This window comes from Culex pipiens, chromosome 2 (genome assembly GCF_016801865.2).
Source record: "Culex pipiens pallens isolate TS chromosome 2, TS_CPP_V2, whole genome shotgun sequence".
NCBI classification, from domain to species: domain Eukaryota; kingdom Metazoa; phylum Arthropoda; class Insecta; order Diptera; family Culicidae; genus Culex; species Culex pipiens.
In genome coordinates this window covers 81,465,360-81,482,142 of record NC_068938.1, presented here as the reverse complement: position 1 = coordinate 81,482,142, position 16,783 = coordinate 81,465,360, and the positions used below count along the sequence as shown (strand labels likewise).

The following is a 16,783-nucleotide window of genomic DNA, read 5'->3' as shown; positions in this document are numbered from 1 at the left end:
TCTTCGAATCTTCAAATCTTCAAATCTTCAAATCTTCAAATCTTCAAATCTTCAAATCTTCAAATCTTCAAATCTTCAAATCTTTAAATCTTTAAATCTTCAAATCTTCAAATCTTCAAATCTTCAAATCTTCAAATCTTCAAATCTTCAAATCTTCAAATCTTCAAATCTTCAAATCTTCAAATCTTCAAATCTTCAAATCTTCAAATCTTTAAATCTTCAAATCTTCAATCTTCAAATCTTCAAATCTTCAAATCTTCAAATCTTCAAATCTTCAAATCTTCAAATCTTCAAATCTTCAAATCTTCAAATCTTCAAATCTTCAAATCTTCAAATCTTCAAATCTTCAAATCTTCAAATCTTCAAATCTTCAAATCATCAAATCTTCAAATCTTCAAATCTTCAAATCTTCAAATCTTCAAATATTCAAATCTTCAAATCTTCAAATCTTCAAATCTTCAAATCTTCAAATCTTCAAATCTTCAAATCTTCAAATCTTCAAATCTTCAAATCTTTAAATCTTCAAATCTTCAATCTTCAAATCTTCAAATCTTCAAATCTTCAAATCTTCAAATCTTCAAATCTTCAAATCTTCAAATCTTCAAATCTTCAAATCTTCAAATCTTTAAATCTTTAAATCTTCAAATCATCAAATCTTCAAATCTTCAAATCTTCAAATCTTCAAATCTTCAAATCTTCAAATCTTCAAATCTTCAAATCTTCAAATCTTCAAATCTTCAAATCTTCAAATCATCAAATCTTCAAATCTTCAAATCTTCAAATCTTCAAATCTTCAAATCTTCAAATCTTCAAATCTTCAAATCTTCAAATCTTCAAATCTTCAAATCTTCAAATCTTCAAATCTTCAAATCTTCAAATCTTCAAATCTTCAAATCTTCAAATCTTCAAATCTTCAAATCTTCAAATCTTCAAATCTTCAAATCTTCAAATCTTCAAATCTTTAAATCTTTAAATCTTCAAATCTTCAAATCTTCAAATCTTCAAATCTTCAAATCTTCAAATCTTCAAATCTTCAAATCTTCAAATCTTCAAATCTTCAAATCTTCAAATCTTCAAATCTTCAAATCTTTAAATCTTCAAATCTTCAATCTTCAAATCTTCAAATCTTCAAATCTTCAAATCTTCAAATCTTCAAATCTTCAAATCTTCAAATCTTCAAATCTTCAAATCTTCAAATCTTCAAATCATCAAATCTTCAAATCTTCAAATCTTCAAATCTTCAAATATTCAAATCTTCAAATCTTCAAATCTTCAAATCTTCAAATCTTCAAATCTTCAAATCTTCAAATCTTCCAATCTTCAAATCTTCAAATCTTCAAATCTTCAAATCTTCAAATCATCAAATCTTCAAAATCTTCAAATCTTCAAATCTTCAAATCTTCAAATTTTCAAAGCTTCAAATCTTCAAAGCTTCAAATCTTCAAATCCTTTAATCAAAATTATCTAATGAGCAATTCTCTACGAAATCGCTGTTTTTATTTTATTTTAATTTTTGTATTTTTTAATCCCGCTAAATTTTTTTTTTGATTTTTGAAACTTTTTTGGAAGCCTATTTTGAATCATTAGTTTGCCCATATAATTTTCCATACAAATTTGGCAGCTGTCCATACAAAAATGATATATGAAAATTCAAAAATCTATATCTCTAGAAGGATTTTTTTGATCGATTTGGTGTCTTCGGCAAAGTTGTAGGTATGGATAAGGACTACACTTAAAAAAATGATACACGGTAAAGAATTTTTTTTTGTGATTTTTAATTTCACTTTTTGTCACTAAAAAATAATTGACAAAAAAAAAACACTATTATAAATTTGTTTTGTTATTTTCTGATATGTTTTAGGGAACATTAAATGCAAACTTTTTAGAAATTTCCAGAATGTGTAAAAAATCTTTGACTGAGTTATGAATTTTTTAATCACTACTGATTTTTTGAAAAAAATAAATAAATATTGGTCGAAAATTTTTTTTCAGCTACATCTTTCGATGTAAAATCGAATTTTCAATCAAAAAGTACTGGAGTGAAAGTTTGATAAAGTGCATCGTTTTCAAGTTACAGCCATTTTCAGGTTACTTTTTTGAATATAGTCGCTGTTATTCATTTTTTTTAAATTAGTGCCCATGTTTGCCCACTTTTGAAAATAATACTTTTGAAAAGCTGAGAAATCTCTCTATTTTTTTGCTTTTTTAAACTTTGTAAATACGATACGATAATTTCTGAAAATTTGGCATTTGATGTCCCCTAAAACATATCAGAAAAAAAATATAGTGTTTTTTTGCAAATCATGTTTTAGTGACAAAAAGTGAAATAAAAAATCACCAAACCATTTTTTTTTTGTGCAATTTTTTTTTTTCAGAGTAGTCCTTATCCATATCTACAACTTTGCCGAAGACACCAAGTCGATCAAAATTTCCTTCAAAAGATACAGATATTTGAATTTTCATCTATCAATTTTGTATGGACAGCTGCCAAATTTGTATGGAAAATTATATGGACAAACTAATGATGCAAAATGGCTTCTTTGGGCATACCGAATGCACCAAAAAAGTGTCAACAGGATTAAAAGAAACCAAAAAAATCGAATGACTTAAATCTCAGAGAATTACTCTTATATCAATGCATTTTTCTAACAAAAATAGTTTTTTTTTTAAATTTTTACATTTCATTCAAGGGGTTACATACATGTAGAAAATCATAAAATTTCAGAAAAATTATTAAATCCACTTAAAAGATGATTTTCAATCACTCCTGAAAGTTTCATGAAGTTATTTCATGATTTATCTGAGTTAGAGACGATTTAAGCTCAGAGTTTTGCCATGCGCAAAGCAAACTGTCTAACTTTCTGAGCGTTTTTCTCTGAACACCAAGTTGATTTGCGGGTGCCACGATATCTCGAGATGGGACGGACCAAATTGGCTGAAATTTTGGGTGATGACTCCCAAGACATATCCCGTGTGCATGACGAAGCCCAATTTCGAAATTTTGAATTTTCAAAAAATACAAAAATCAAAAATTGGCGAATTTTTATATGAAAAACAGAAAAATATTTTTATCTTTTTTTAAAATAAACTTTTTTGAAAATCGGCCTCCGTCATGCACACGGGACCGGTTTAACGAGTCTTCACCAAAATTTTGAGCCGATTTGGTCAAAACAATGTTGCGATATCGTGGCACCCGTTTTTTGAAACTGCTAACTTAAAATAACTATATCTCGGCAATGCTACAACCAAATGCCTTCAAATTTACTTTGTTAAGGGATTAAAATGAAGATTTAAATGCCCTGCCATGAAAATCAGATTTAAAAAAAGTTAAAGTGTGTGATCAAACCAACCTCTGACATTTTTGCCGATTTACATGTATGTAACCCCCACAACTTGGCAACCCCACTCCAACGCCATATTTTCTTATTCACACACTGCCACACCAAGAACTTGATGCCTGGCAAGTCAGACCTGCAACTTTTCCTTTTTTTCCTTCCAGTTTGCCATTAAAATGCAGTACGTTCTACTTTTCATGGGAGAGATGTCACAGGACCTTGACGTTGGCTGCGAAAAAGACATTTGGGGGGATTTTTGCCATCGTCTTCGAATTCAGTCCTGGCATCGGTTTGAAAAAAGTTCGACAGTTTTTTTATAACACACATTCAAATGTAGGCGTTGAATATATTTGCAGTTATGCTCTTTGACCGGACTAAATCTAGTTTTCGTTGGCTTTGCAAAGTTGCACAACATGCACATTTTAACGCTGCGGTTGCTTTGACGTCCTGTGCAGAACCAGATTCAATTTGTGACTCTAATGAAAGCAAATCCGATGCATTCGACATGTTGCAGGAATTCCCCACCCCAGATGGTGCTGTTAACCGGTGCGAACGCAGTCTACATGTGGGCGTTATAGCTGTACAAAATTCCCACGAATTGCATAAATCCAGGCGATTGCAAGGCTACAGCTCAAAGCATGGAACAACAAAAAACGCAGAATAATAATCGCAAAAATTACCTGAAGCACGATGGTTTGATTTCGTTGTGCGAACACGCACAACTTTGCTGCTCTTGGTATTCCAATGTGAAGCTGGGTGCTGATCCGTTTCAAGGGGTGGTAAATTCAACGCAGTTGATGCGTTCTCCTTTTTTTGCTCACTACACACAAGTGGTTGTCGAACCTTTTAGGCTGGCCCACAGACTTTTTACGCAATTTTTCCTTCGCAACTTGGGCGATGCTTGCAGGAAATCGGTGCACTCATTTTGGTAGCTCACTTTAAATTACACTTGTAGGGGTTTTCCTCGATTTTTTTTACTTTTTTTCCTAGAACTCGACGAGCACTGTTTTACATAATTAAACATGGATCAGCAACATAATTAAATTAATTCAATCGACACCTCTGGTGTCAGTGTTTGCTCGGACATGAATGTATAATGATAAGTAATTGTTGTATTTATATCAGGCTTATTTTATTAGCGAATAATGATCGATATAAACAAAAAAAAGGTGCAGGTGGTTATGTTCTACATGACCAATATGACAAAGAACTTTGTACAAAACTCCTAACGAATATTCTATTTTATTTAATATTTTTAAAACATTGCCTATGTATTTAATCCTAAATAATTTATTCCTATAAAATGTTTTCAATCTTTGGCACCTCTGTGGAAATAAATTGCCAAAACAAGTATGGTTCGGAAAATGTCCAATCAAAATGGTAATTTTCATGTCCAGTATCAAAAACCATGAATTTTGGTACCCATATTGCCCCAAGTCGAATAGTTCGATTAATGTCCCCCCGGTAGAACCTTCCCGAGGGCAATTGCCACTCCGGGTGTGGCCAATCCGGTCAAAATGGCCATTTTCATTACCAGTTTCAAAAATCATGAATTTTGATACCCATATTGCCCCAAGTCGTATGGTTCGATTAATGTCCCCCCGGTAGAACCTTCCCGAGGGCACTGGCCACTCCGGGTGTGGCCAATCCAGTCAAAATGCCCATTTTCATTACCAGTTTCAAAAACCATGAATTTTGATACCTATATTGCCCCAAGTCGTATGGTTCGATTAATGTCCCCCCGGTAGAACCTTCCCGAGGGCACTGGCCACTCCGGGTGTGGCCAATATCCTATAAATGTGGTCCCAAGCCCATTGCCCCAAATCATTCTGGTCCGGTGACCGTCCTTACAATCTTCATAAGAACAGAATTCCTCCCAATTTAGTGCACAAACTGTGTCTTTCAATGTGTGCGTGTGTGTGTGTGAGCAATAAAATTACCACCGTGGATCCGCTTTTGTCGAAACCTCGTAAGGCACTGAATTTTTCTGAGGCTATCTGTTAGCTTAAATAGTTCGCATGAAATGTGGCAACAGTGGTGCAACATTCTCGCGTGACAGTTCCACGTAAACAGGAGAGGAGGCAAAATTTGCACCATGTTGCCACATTTCATGCGAACTATTTAAGCTAACAGATAGCCTCAGAAAAATTCAGTGCCTTACGAGGTTTCGACAAAAGCGGATCCACGGTGGTAATTTTATTGCTCACACACACACACGCACACATTGAAAGACACAGTTTGTGCACTAAATTGGGAGGAATTCTGTTCTTATGAAGATTGCAAGGACAGTCACCGGACCAGAATGATTTGGGGCAATGGGCTTGGGACCACATTTATAGGATATTGGCCACACCCGGAGTGGTCAGTGCCCTGGGAAAGGTTCTACCAGGGGGACATTATCGAACCATATGACTTGGGGTAATATGGGTATCAAAATTCATGGTGTTCACCTTCGATGCTCGTTCGAGAGCGGACAGGAACCGGCCACGGAAAACGGGGACCGGCAAAAAAGAATGGATCGCAACGGATCGAATAAAACAGAACGCGCGGACTAGAAGTCAGGGCATATGACCGAGTCGTCGGGTGGTCAGAGCCGAAAGAGGCAGATTTATTGGTCCAATCTTAATAGCTAGCCTAGAGAGGAGATCACGATCTCGCTCTCTTATCATCGTCTCTCGCTGATAAGGTCACACAAATATTGTTACACTACACAGATCGATCAAGAGAGAAAGTACATAGAACACTGAACACAAATTTATCTAGACTACATTTTACTTTAGGTTGTTCCACAATTAACACATGGTTTTTGAAACTGGTAATGAAAATGGGCATTTTGACTGGATTGGCCACACCCGGAGTGGCCAGTGCCCTCGGGAAGGTTCTACCGGGGGGACATTAATCGAACCATACGACTTGGGGCAATATAGGTATCAAAATTCATGGTTTTTGAAACTGGTAATGAAAATGGGCATTTCGACTGGATTGGCCACACCCGGAGTGGCCATTTTCATTACCAGTTTCAAAAACCATGAATTTTGATACCCATATTGCCCCAAGACGTATGGTTCCGTAAATGTCCTCCCGGTAGAACCTTCCCTCAGGGCTCTGGCCACTCCGGGTGTGGCCAATCCTGCCAAAATGGCCATTTTCATCACCAGTATCAAAAACCATGAATTTTGATACGCATATTGCCCCAAGTCGTATGGTTCCGTAAATGTCCTCCCGGTAGAACCTTCCCTCAGGGCACTGGCCACTCCGGGTGTGGCCAATTCTGCCAAAATGGCCATTTTCATCACCAGTATCAAAAACCATGAATTTTGATACCTATATTGCCCCAAGTCGTATGGTTCGATTAATGTCCCCCCGGTAGAACCTTCCCGAGGGCACTGGCCACTCCGGGTGTGGCCAATCCAGTCAAAATGCCCATTTTCATTACCAGTTTCAAAAACCATGAATTTTGATACCCATATTGCCCCAAGTCGTATGGTTCGATTAATGTCCCCCCGGTAGAACCTTCCCGAGGGCACTGGCCACTCCGGGTGTGGCCAATCCAGTCAAAGTGGCCATTTTCATTACCAGTTTCAAAAACCATGAATTTTGATACCTATATTGCCCCAAGTCGTATGGTTCGATTAATGTCCCCCCGGTAGAACCTTCCCGAGGGCACTGGCCACTCCGGGTGTGGCCAATCCAGTCAAAATGCCCATTTTCATTACCAGTTTCAAAAACCATGAATTTTGATACCCATATTGCCCCAAGTCGTATGGTTCGATTAATGTCCCCCCGGTAGAACCTTCCCGAGGGCACTGGCCACTCCGGGTGTGGCCAATCCAGTCAAAATGGCCATTTTCATTACCAGTTTCAAAAACCATGAATTTTGATACCTATATTGCCCCAAGTCGTATGGTTCGATTAATGTCCCCCCGGTAGAACCTTCCCGAGGGCACTGGCCACTCCGGGTGTGGCCAATCCAGTCAAAATGCCCATTTTCATTACCAGTTTCAAAAACCATGAATTTTGATACCCATATTGCCCCAAGTCGTATGGTTCGATTAATGTCCCCCCGGTAGAACCTTCCCGAGGGCACTGGCCACTCCGGGTGTGGCCAATCCAGTCAAAATGCCCATTTTCATTACCAGTTTCAAAAACCATGAATTTTGATACCCATATTGGCCCAAGTCGTATGGTTCGATTAATGTCCCCCCGGTAGAACCTTCCCGAGGGCACTGGCCACTCCGGGTGTGGCCAATATCCTATAAATGTGGTCCCAAGCCCATTGCCCCAAATCATTCTGGTCCGGTGACCGTCCTTACAATCTTCATAAGAACAGAATTCCTCCCAATTTAGTGCACAAACTGTGTCTTTCAATGTGTGCGTGTGTGTGTGTGTGAGCAATAAAATTACCACCGTGGATCCGCTTTTGTCGAAACCTCGTAAGGCACTGAATTTTTCTGAGGCTATCTGTTAGCTTAAATAGTTCGCATGAAATGTGGCAACATGGTGCAAATTTTGCCTCCTCTCCTGTTTACGTGGAACTGTCACGCGAGAATGTTGCACCACTGTTGCCACATTTCATGCGAACTATTTAAGCTAACAGATAGCCTCAGAAAAATTCAGTGCCTTACTAGGTTTCGACAAAAGCGGATCCACGGTGGTAATTTTATTGCTCACACACACACACGCACACATTGAAAGACACAGTTTGTGCACTAAATTGGGAGGAATTCTGTTCTTATGAAGATTGCAAGGACGGTCACCGGACCAGAATGATTTGGGGCAATGGGCTTGGGACCACATTTATAGGATATTGGCCACACCCGGAGTGGCCAGTGCCCTCGGGAATGTTCTACCGGGGGGACATTAATCGAACCATACGACTTGGGCCAATATGGGTATCAAAATTCATGGTTATTGAAACTGGCAATGAAAATGGGCATTTTGACTGGATTGGCCACACCCGGAGTGGCCAGTGCCCTCGGGAAGGTTCTACCGTGGGGACATTAATCGAACCATACGACTTGGGGCAATATGGGTATCAAAATTCATGGTTTTTGAAACTTGTAATGAAAATGGCCATTTTGACCGGATTGGCCACACCCGGAGTGGCCAGTGCCCTCAGGAAGGTTCTACCGGGGGGACATTAATCGAACCATACGACTTGGGGCAATATGGGTATCAAAATTCATGGTTATTGAAACTGGTAATGAAAATGGGCATTTTGACTGGATTGGCCACACCCGGAGTGGCCAGTGCCCTCGGGAAGGTTCTACCGTGGGGACATTAATCGAACCATACGACTTGGGGCAATATGGGTATCAAAATTCATGGTTTTTGAAACTGGTAATGAAAATGGGCATTTTGACTGGATTGGCCACACCCGGAGTGGCCATTTTCATCACCAGTTTCAAAAACCATGAATTTTGATACCCATATTGCCCCAAGACGTATGGTTCCGTAAATGTCCTCCCGGTAGAACCTTCCCTCAGGGCACTGGCCACTCCGGGTGTGGCCAATCCTGCCAAAATGGGCATTTTCATCACCAGTATCAAAAACCATGAATTTTGATACGCATATTGCCCCAAGTCGTATGGTTCCGTAAATGTCCTCCCGGTAGAAACTTCCCTCAGGGCTCTGGCCACTCCGGGTGTGGCCAATTCTGCCAAAATGGCCATTTTCATCACCAGTATCAAAAACCATGAATTTTGATACCCATATTGCCCCAAGACGTATGGTTCCGTAAATGTCCTCCCGGTAGAACCTTCCCTCAGGGCAATGGCCACTCCGTGTGTGGCCAATTCTGCCAAAATGGCCATTTTCATCACCAGTATCAAAAACCATGAATTTTGATACGCATATTGCCCCAAGTCGTATGGTTCCGTAAATGTCTTCCCGGTAGAACCTTCCCTCAGGGCACTGGCCACTCCGGATGTGGCCAATTCTGCCAAAATGGCCATTTTCATCACCAGTATCAAAAACCATGAATTTTGATACGCATTTTGCCCCAAGACGTATGGTTCCGTAAATGTCCTCCCGGTAGAACCTTCCCTCAGGGCAATGGCCACTCCGGGTGTGGCCAATCCTGCCAAAATGACCATTTTCATCACCAGTATCAAAAACCATGAATTTTGATACGCATATTGCCCCAAGTCGTATGGTTCCGTAAATGTCCTCCCGGTAGAACCTTCCCTCAGGGCACTGGCCACTCCGGGTGTGGCCAATTCTGCCAAAATGGCCATTTTCATCACCAGTATCAAAAACCATGAATTTTGATACGCATTTTGCCCCAAGACGTATGGTTCCGTAAATTTCCTCCCGGTAAAACCTTCCCTCAGGGCAATAGCCACTCCGGGTGTGGCCAATCCTGCCAAAATGGCCATTTTCATCACCAGTATCAAAAACCATGAATTTTGATACGCATATTGCCCCAAGACGTATGGTTCCGTAAATGTCCTCCCGGTAGAACCTTCCCTCAGGGCAATGGCCACTCCGGGTGTGGCCAATCCTGCCAAAATGGTAATTTTCATTACCAGTATCAAAAACCATGAATTTTGATACCCATATTGCCCAAATTTGTATGATTCCGTAAATGTCCTCCCGGTAGAACCTTCCCTCAGGGCAATGGCCACTCCGGGTGTGGCCAATCCTGCCAAAATGGTCATTTTCATTACCAGTATCAAAAACCATGAATTTTGATACCTATATTGCCCAAATTTGTATGGTTCCGTAAATGTCCTCCCGGTAGAACCTTCCCTCAGGGCAATGGCCACTCCGGGTGTGGCCAATCCTGCCAAAATGGCCATTTTCATCACCAGTATCAAAAACCATGAATTTTGATACCCATATTGCCCCAAGTCGTATGGTTCCGTAAATGTCCTCCCGGTAGAACCTTCCCTCAGGGCAATGGCCACTCCGGGTGTGGCCAATCCTGCCAAAATGGCCATTTTCATTACCAGTATCAAAAACCATGAATTTTGATACCCATATTGCCCAAATTTGTATGGTTCCGTAAATGTCCTCCCGGTAGAACCTTCCCTCAGGGCAATGGCCACTCCGGGTGTGGCCAATCCTGCCAAAATGGCCATTTTCATCACCAGTATCAAAAACCATGAATTTTGATACGCATATTGCCCCAAGTCGTATGGTTCCGTAAATGTCCTCCCGGTAGAACCTTCCCTCAGGGCAATGGCCACTCCGGGTGTGGCCAATCCTGCCAAAATGGCCATTTTCATTACCAGTATCAAAAACCATGAATTTTGATACCCATATTGCCCAAATTTGTATGGTTCCGTAAATGTCCTCCCGGTAGAACCTTCCGCAGGGCAATGGCCACTTCGGGTGTGGCCGATATCCTACCAAATTGTTCCCAATCATTTCGGTATTCCGGTGACCGTTCTGGCAACCGTCAATAACTTCTTGGACCTCCTCTCAAGTTCGTGCACCACCTGTTTCTTTCAACGTGTGCGTGTGTGTGTGAGCAATAAAATTCCCAACGTAAGGTCCGTCTTTGATGAAAGTCTGATGGACACTAAATCCTCCAGAGGCTAACTTTTAGCTTAAATAGTTTTCACGGCATCTACGCAACAGAAACAGAATGTCACGCCGAGGGCTTGCGACGGTAACGCTACATTTTCGAAAAATTTTGCATTGACACCGCAGATAGAGCTTTAAGACAAAGTCCTTTGTCAAAAAAAGATAAATTGAACAAAGAGCATAAAAAAAGTCCATAAATCAAACTGAACCCTATGACTAAAGAAGCCATTTTGTGTCATTGGTGAACCCATAGAAGTCTCGAAACAATTTTGGCAGCTGTCCATATAAAAATGGAACGTAAATATTCAAAAATCTGTATCTTTTGAATGAGTTTTCTGATCGATACGATTCCTCGGCATAGTTGTAGGTATTGATGAGGACTATTCAGAAAAAAAAGGCTTCGCTGATATTTTTTGCCAATTTTTTAATTTACTTTTCTTCACAAAACATCAATTCCCAAAATCAGTTTATTTACACCCAAACGGTGGTCGCATGATTGTGATGGCATGGCGGCATGAAAGTGTATCAGAATCTGCATGAAATCTGTCCTCATGCATTTTTTGCGATATAGGGGTATGACATTTTTGCCCGTTACCGACAATTATCGACATTATCTACGGCTGATTGATTGTATTGCCGAAAAATAATCTTCGCAGACCAAGGATTGAACCACTTCTTGGTTGTTGAGCCGACACGCTACCACCGCGCCATGGACGCTTGATGAATTGAGAGGGACAGAGCACTAACATATTCTTCTCTCTGAAGTGTTGCTCGGGGACGCGCCAGCATTATATGTTTTGGTGAGAACTGCAGATCGCTGACATGTTTACACGCGGGCAAAAATGAGCTATGAGCTTGCTGCAAAAACTGTTATAAAATGAAACATTTTCTGCAGCGAATCCACTGTTGCAATTTTGATATTTATTTTTCCTTTGGGTGTATTTTTGAATTATTTATATGTTTTAGGGGACAAACATTCAATATTGGATCTCGGGTTACTGGGATACAGCGGATTAAAGAAGAACATAGAAGAAAATTAGAGATATCATCTTCAATGTTTTTCAGACGAAATTTTAAACAAGCCGTATCTTTAAAAAAAAGCTGCACTTTATGCACATTTTTCACGTTCTTTTCGATTGCAAATTCCATTTCACATTAAAAACTGTAGCCAAATAGTCCATAGGCATTTGATAGCATGCACTATTAGGGTGTAATATCAAAATCGATTTTCCAGCACAGCATTATTTTAGTTCCTTTTGGGGTCCTAAACAACTCCCCAAAGTTTGGGAACGATTGGTTTAGTCCTCACTTTGCGCAAAGCGATTCAATTTTCCATACAAATTTGTATGGGAAAAATCATTTTTTTGAATTTTGATATTTAAAAAATCCAAGTTTCACGCTATACTAAAACCGGATTCATATTCGGATGCTCTGGAATGTGCTCTACAACTTTCCCGAAGAGAGTATGGTGCTAACTTGCTCCTGAAAGAAGATACAGCGTCCTCAAAACTCGTCTAAAACGTGATTTTCGATCAAAAAACAAGTTTCAGACGGGTTTTGAACACGCTGTATCTTTTTATAGGAGCAAGTTAGCAACATACTCTCCTCGGGAAAGTTGTAGAGCACATTCCAGAGCATCCGAATATGAGTCCAGTTTTGATATAGCGTAAATGTAGAATTTTTAAATATCATAATTCAAAAAAATGATTTTTCCCATACAAATTTGTATGGAAAATTGAATCGCTTTGCGCAAAGTGGGGACTTAACCAATCGTTACCTAACTTTGGGGAGTTGTTAAGGACTCTTTAAGGAACCAAAAAGTTGCTGTGCTAGCTAAATTTGGACAACTTTATTTTTTTCCATACAATCATATTACACCCTAATGCACTATATTGCAAAATAGTTTTCGAAAACAGTTACTTTGGTAAAAGTTGCATCTGTCAAAATGAGCCTTTTCAAATGTTGCTCCAGGTTTGATAATCGATACATAATTTTCAATTGTTGTTGTTTTAAATGAGAAAAATCTCCCGAATGCACAAATATTTTTTTTCCCGTGTTCAGGAGGTTATTTAGAGCAACTTTTGTCCCACGAAAAAATTGCCTAATTTTTGTAATTTTTTGTTTTTTTTTTTGTATCATTTTTATTAATCTTATTTTGATATATATTTTTAGTTAAAGTTTGTTTCTGAAAGTATTGAGTTTTTTTACAACCGCCTACCAATACCGTAGGCTTTTAAAGTTTTTATAAATGGTTTTACAGTATCTTTTTTAATTTTTTGTGTGTTTTTTACATCATTTTAACATTTAAATTGCAAAAAATATGTAGAAGATTAGCCTGGGTCAATAAAAAAAAACGACGCAAGCTTAAGTTTACTTATAAAATAGGAAATGTTAGTAAAAAAATACAGCCAAAGTTGACCTCTGAAAACATGTTAAAATGATTTAAATTTTGATTATTTGTAATTTAAGCATAAAACGCAGCAAAGTTTTGAAAAAAAAACCACTTCATAAGAATTTTAGTTGCACACTTTTTTTTTACAATATTTTAAATTGGTATTAAACGACGCAAAATTTTGTATTAATTATCACTATATCAAGTAATTTTAAACATTATTCTAAAATTTTCACAAAATACCGCATTTTTTTAAATACTAAAAGTTTTAAAATTTGCAATATTATGGATTCTGAACAACGAAAATTTTGTGAAATTTTCAAAAGATTAGAGTTTTAAATATTTTTTGAAAACTGTTGAAATTTTCAGACTTTCAAAATGGGTATCAAACGACGTAAAATTGTGTTTGAATTTCGATATATTAAAATATTTAAATGCATAAAATGTTCAAATTTTCTTGAATTAAGCATAAAAAATACAAATTTTCATAATATGTGCAATGACACAACATTTTGAAAAGATTTTCTAAAGATAAGAATGTTTAGCACAAAGCATGAAAAGGCTCATATTTTCATAATTTTAACTATTGATCTTCAACGACGAATAATAATGTGTATTTTTTTATAAAAATTTAAATGAAATTTTAAATACTTTCCTTAAATAATAAAAATTTAAATTTCCATTATTTGCATAATGAAATAAACTATGAAAGCGTACGATGTTTGAAAAAAATAAGTAAGTAAACTCACTACTCAATTACGGAGAACATTTATGTAGCAATTCGAATCGTTTGTTACTCATGTTGCATATAATGAAAATTTACACTTAACACTCCTATGTATTGACAGATTTTTGAATGACCCAAACTCACCCCCAGACACAATGCCCCCCCTGATGAAGGTTAAAAAAAAAGTGTTGAATAAAGGTTTAAAAGTCGTAAAATATTTTGCTTGGAAGCAGAGATGCCACATGATTTTTTAAAATGTCTGTGAAAAAGTCTGTGTATGTCTGTGCCTTTGTCTAAAATTCAAATATATCAATTTACAGTCAAAGAAATCTATCAAAAATTGTGTTTTTAAGCATTTGAAGACTAACGAAATAATTTTCAATTGATATTTTTACAAAATAACAATTTAATGAAGTTTTAAAAAAGTCTGTGCACCTCAAAAAATGTCTGACACGAGCTCAAATGTCTGTGAAACACAGACAAATCTGTGTATCTGGCATCCCTGCTTGGAAGTCACATTTAATGAGTTATCGCCGATAGAATTTACGTATTTTGATAACGCTGCAGTCGATTACGAGACGATAACGATGGCCTTATCGATTAGTTACGTTGATCATTGGAAAGGTAAATTACTAATACTAATTATACTGGAGCGTGAGGAAATTTTGTTGTAGTTTTGAGGTACGCAGTAAAACATTTTGTAAGATTCTTCAGAGTGGACGAATCTCTTTGCACTGTTCGGCAAACATGTTGCTTGGAACAATAGAAACTCTGGATATGGAAAGTGGAAGCTCTTGAGAGTTTTGAAGATTTTTCTCATACAAACTTCAAGGGCACACAGGTTCCCGTGGTGAATGGAGCTAAGTTTTTTGTAAGTTAGCCTAGTGATGGATTAATCTGTGATTGCAGAGGGTTACCCGGATTTTGAACACCCTTGTGTATAGATTTTTTTCCATTTTTTTTGGCTTGTGTAATATAAGGATGACTCAATACAAATAATTATTCATTTTCAGTCTTCAAAACTTCCTGAAGGTTAAATTGAAATCTGATAAATTTATCATTTATCATAATTTATATTTAAAATGCACAAATTAATCGCTGCGGTTTCTTTTGCCAGTTGCAACCCCGCTCCAAAAAAACGCATTGCCAAATATAATTTAATGACTGCTGCAAACTACTCGGTGTGATCCCAGCCGAAAAATTGACCAAATAGTTTAAAACACACACCCACTCCCAGCCCGGCTGACTGTCTGTCGATGGGTTTTGCGGGTGCCAGCTGAGTAGGGTTTCACTGTGCTTTCCGCGCGACGGGAGGGGGTGGAGACGAAAAATCGTCCATTCTGGCCGGATGGCCATGGTCACACCACACGCCATAATGCCACCATAAATCTTTTTTTATATACGAAATTTAAGGGCTTCCCGTGCTGGCCACACTGCTGCTGCTGCTGCCAGTGGAGAAAGGACTCTGCACCAAACTATTTCGCGGTTTCGATAGTGGGACGCGACACGCGGCACGGTGGGGTGACTTTGGTCAGACTTTTTGTTAAATTCTAAATTTTTTAAATTTGAATTCTACTTAGTAATTTTTTCGATGATTTAACTCGAAATTAATTAAGTTTGAACCATATTTACAAGTTTACTCCACCCCACGGTATTCGATCACTCCCACACCAGAACCACGACCACACAATATGCTGCCAGTAGATCCCCATTGCAAGCTGCGAAAACAGCCGGAAGCCCATTCTGGTCCCCAAAAGCTCGAGCTGGCATGCCGCGGGTTTCGGATGACGTTCGAAGTGACGGTCTAGCACTTGCAACTCAACTCTCTGGGGGTGTGAAATTGAAGTATTTTCGGAGATTACACCCGCACGGACAATGTGTCAATTAGAACCAACAGCCCGGTTCTCATGGCAATTAAATTGGATTAGCACTTGGGTGTGTGGTAGCGAGACCACACCCCTCCCTGAACCTATTCACGTGTGCTAAATGGATGTCATAATAACTCAACGTTACGACACATTAGAAATGTCCCAGTTGTTTTTTTGGAGAAAGTGTAATTTAATTCTAACGAAATTTGCTTCCACCTTTAAGGGTGCACAGCAACCGAAGAAGTTGTTGTCTTCTTATTCCAAATTTGTCAAACTTACGGACCCAATCCTGAAAGAATCTGATTGTCAAAATGGTCAAACTTTATTGTAAATAACTTTGAAGACTGTAATTTAGGGGATGAATAAAAAATCATATCGATAGTTCCCGTATTTTTGAAGATACTAAAATGTCTGTAACAGAAATCTGGGTGCAAAAGCGATGGTTGATGTGTACCGTTAAGCCATTTGACTTCATTCGCCACTATGGCTTCAACAGCAGGAAACAACATGTACCAAGGTTACCCCTGAAGTTATGCAATTTGCTCTGCTCACCTCACCCCCCACCATTTCTGACGTGTTTGTTGGATGCTGTAACCCTTTCCCTCTCTTGCTCTTGAAGAGTGCAGACAAAAAGTATACACTTTAATTAATCACACCAACTTCTGTCAGTGGCCTGTCTGTTTCAGGATTCATGCAGTGGCCATTGTATCCTTCTTCCTGCTTCCTGTTTTACCACCACCACCATCCCCTCAAACCAAAAAGGTTATCCTAGCCTTGTTAGCATGGTACATGGTGATAACCCTGCTAGTTGCAACAGAAGAAGAAGAAAAATAAAAAAAAGCATTCCAGAAGCCTGACACAATTCTGCTTTTGTTGGAGGAGGATGGCGAAAAAAAGAGTGGAAAAATTGAGGAAAAACAAGAACATGCAA

The 16,783-nt window shown here is 38.4% G+C and overlaps 1 protein-coding gene across 7 annotated transcripts in view; it reads right to left on the bottom strand.

Moving 5' to 3' along the window:
* LOC120423664 (protein rolling stone) overlaps nt 1–16,783 on the bottom strand; it is a 131,040-nt gene that overhangs the window by 87,323 nt on the left and 26,934 nt on the right. For 6 of the 7 annotated variants that reach the window (XM_039587550.2, XM_052708729.1, XM_052708730.1 and 3 more), the window contains exon 2: nt 4,016–4,338. The exons of the other annotated variant lie outside the window; for it this stretch is intronic. The gene's annotated coding sequence lies outside the window, so the exon portion shown is untranslated. The remainder of the gene's footprint in view (nt 1–4,015; nt 4,339–16,783) is intronic. 7 annotated transcript variants of the gene reach the window in all.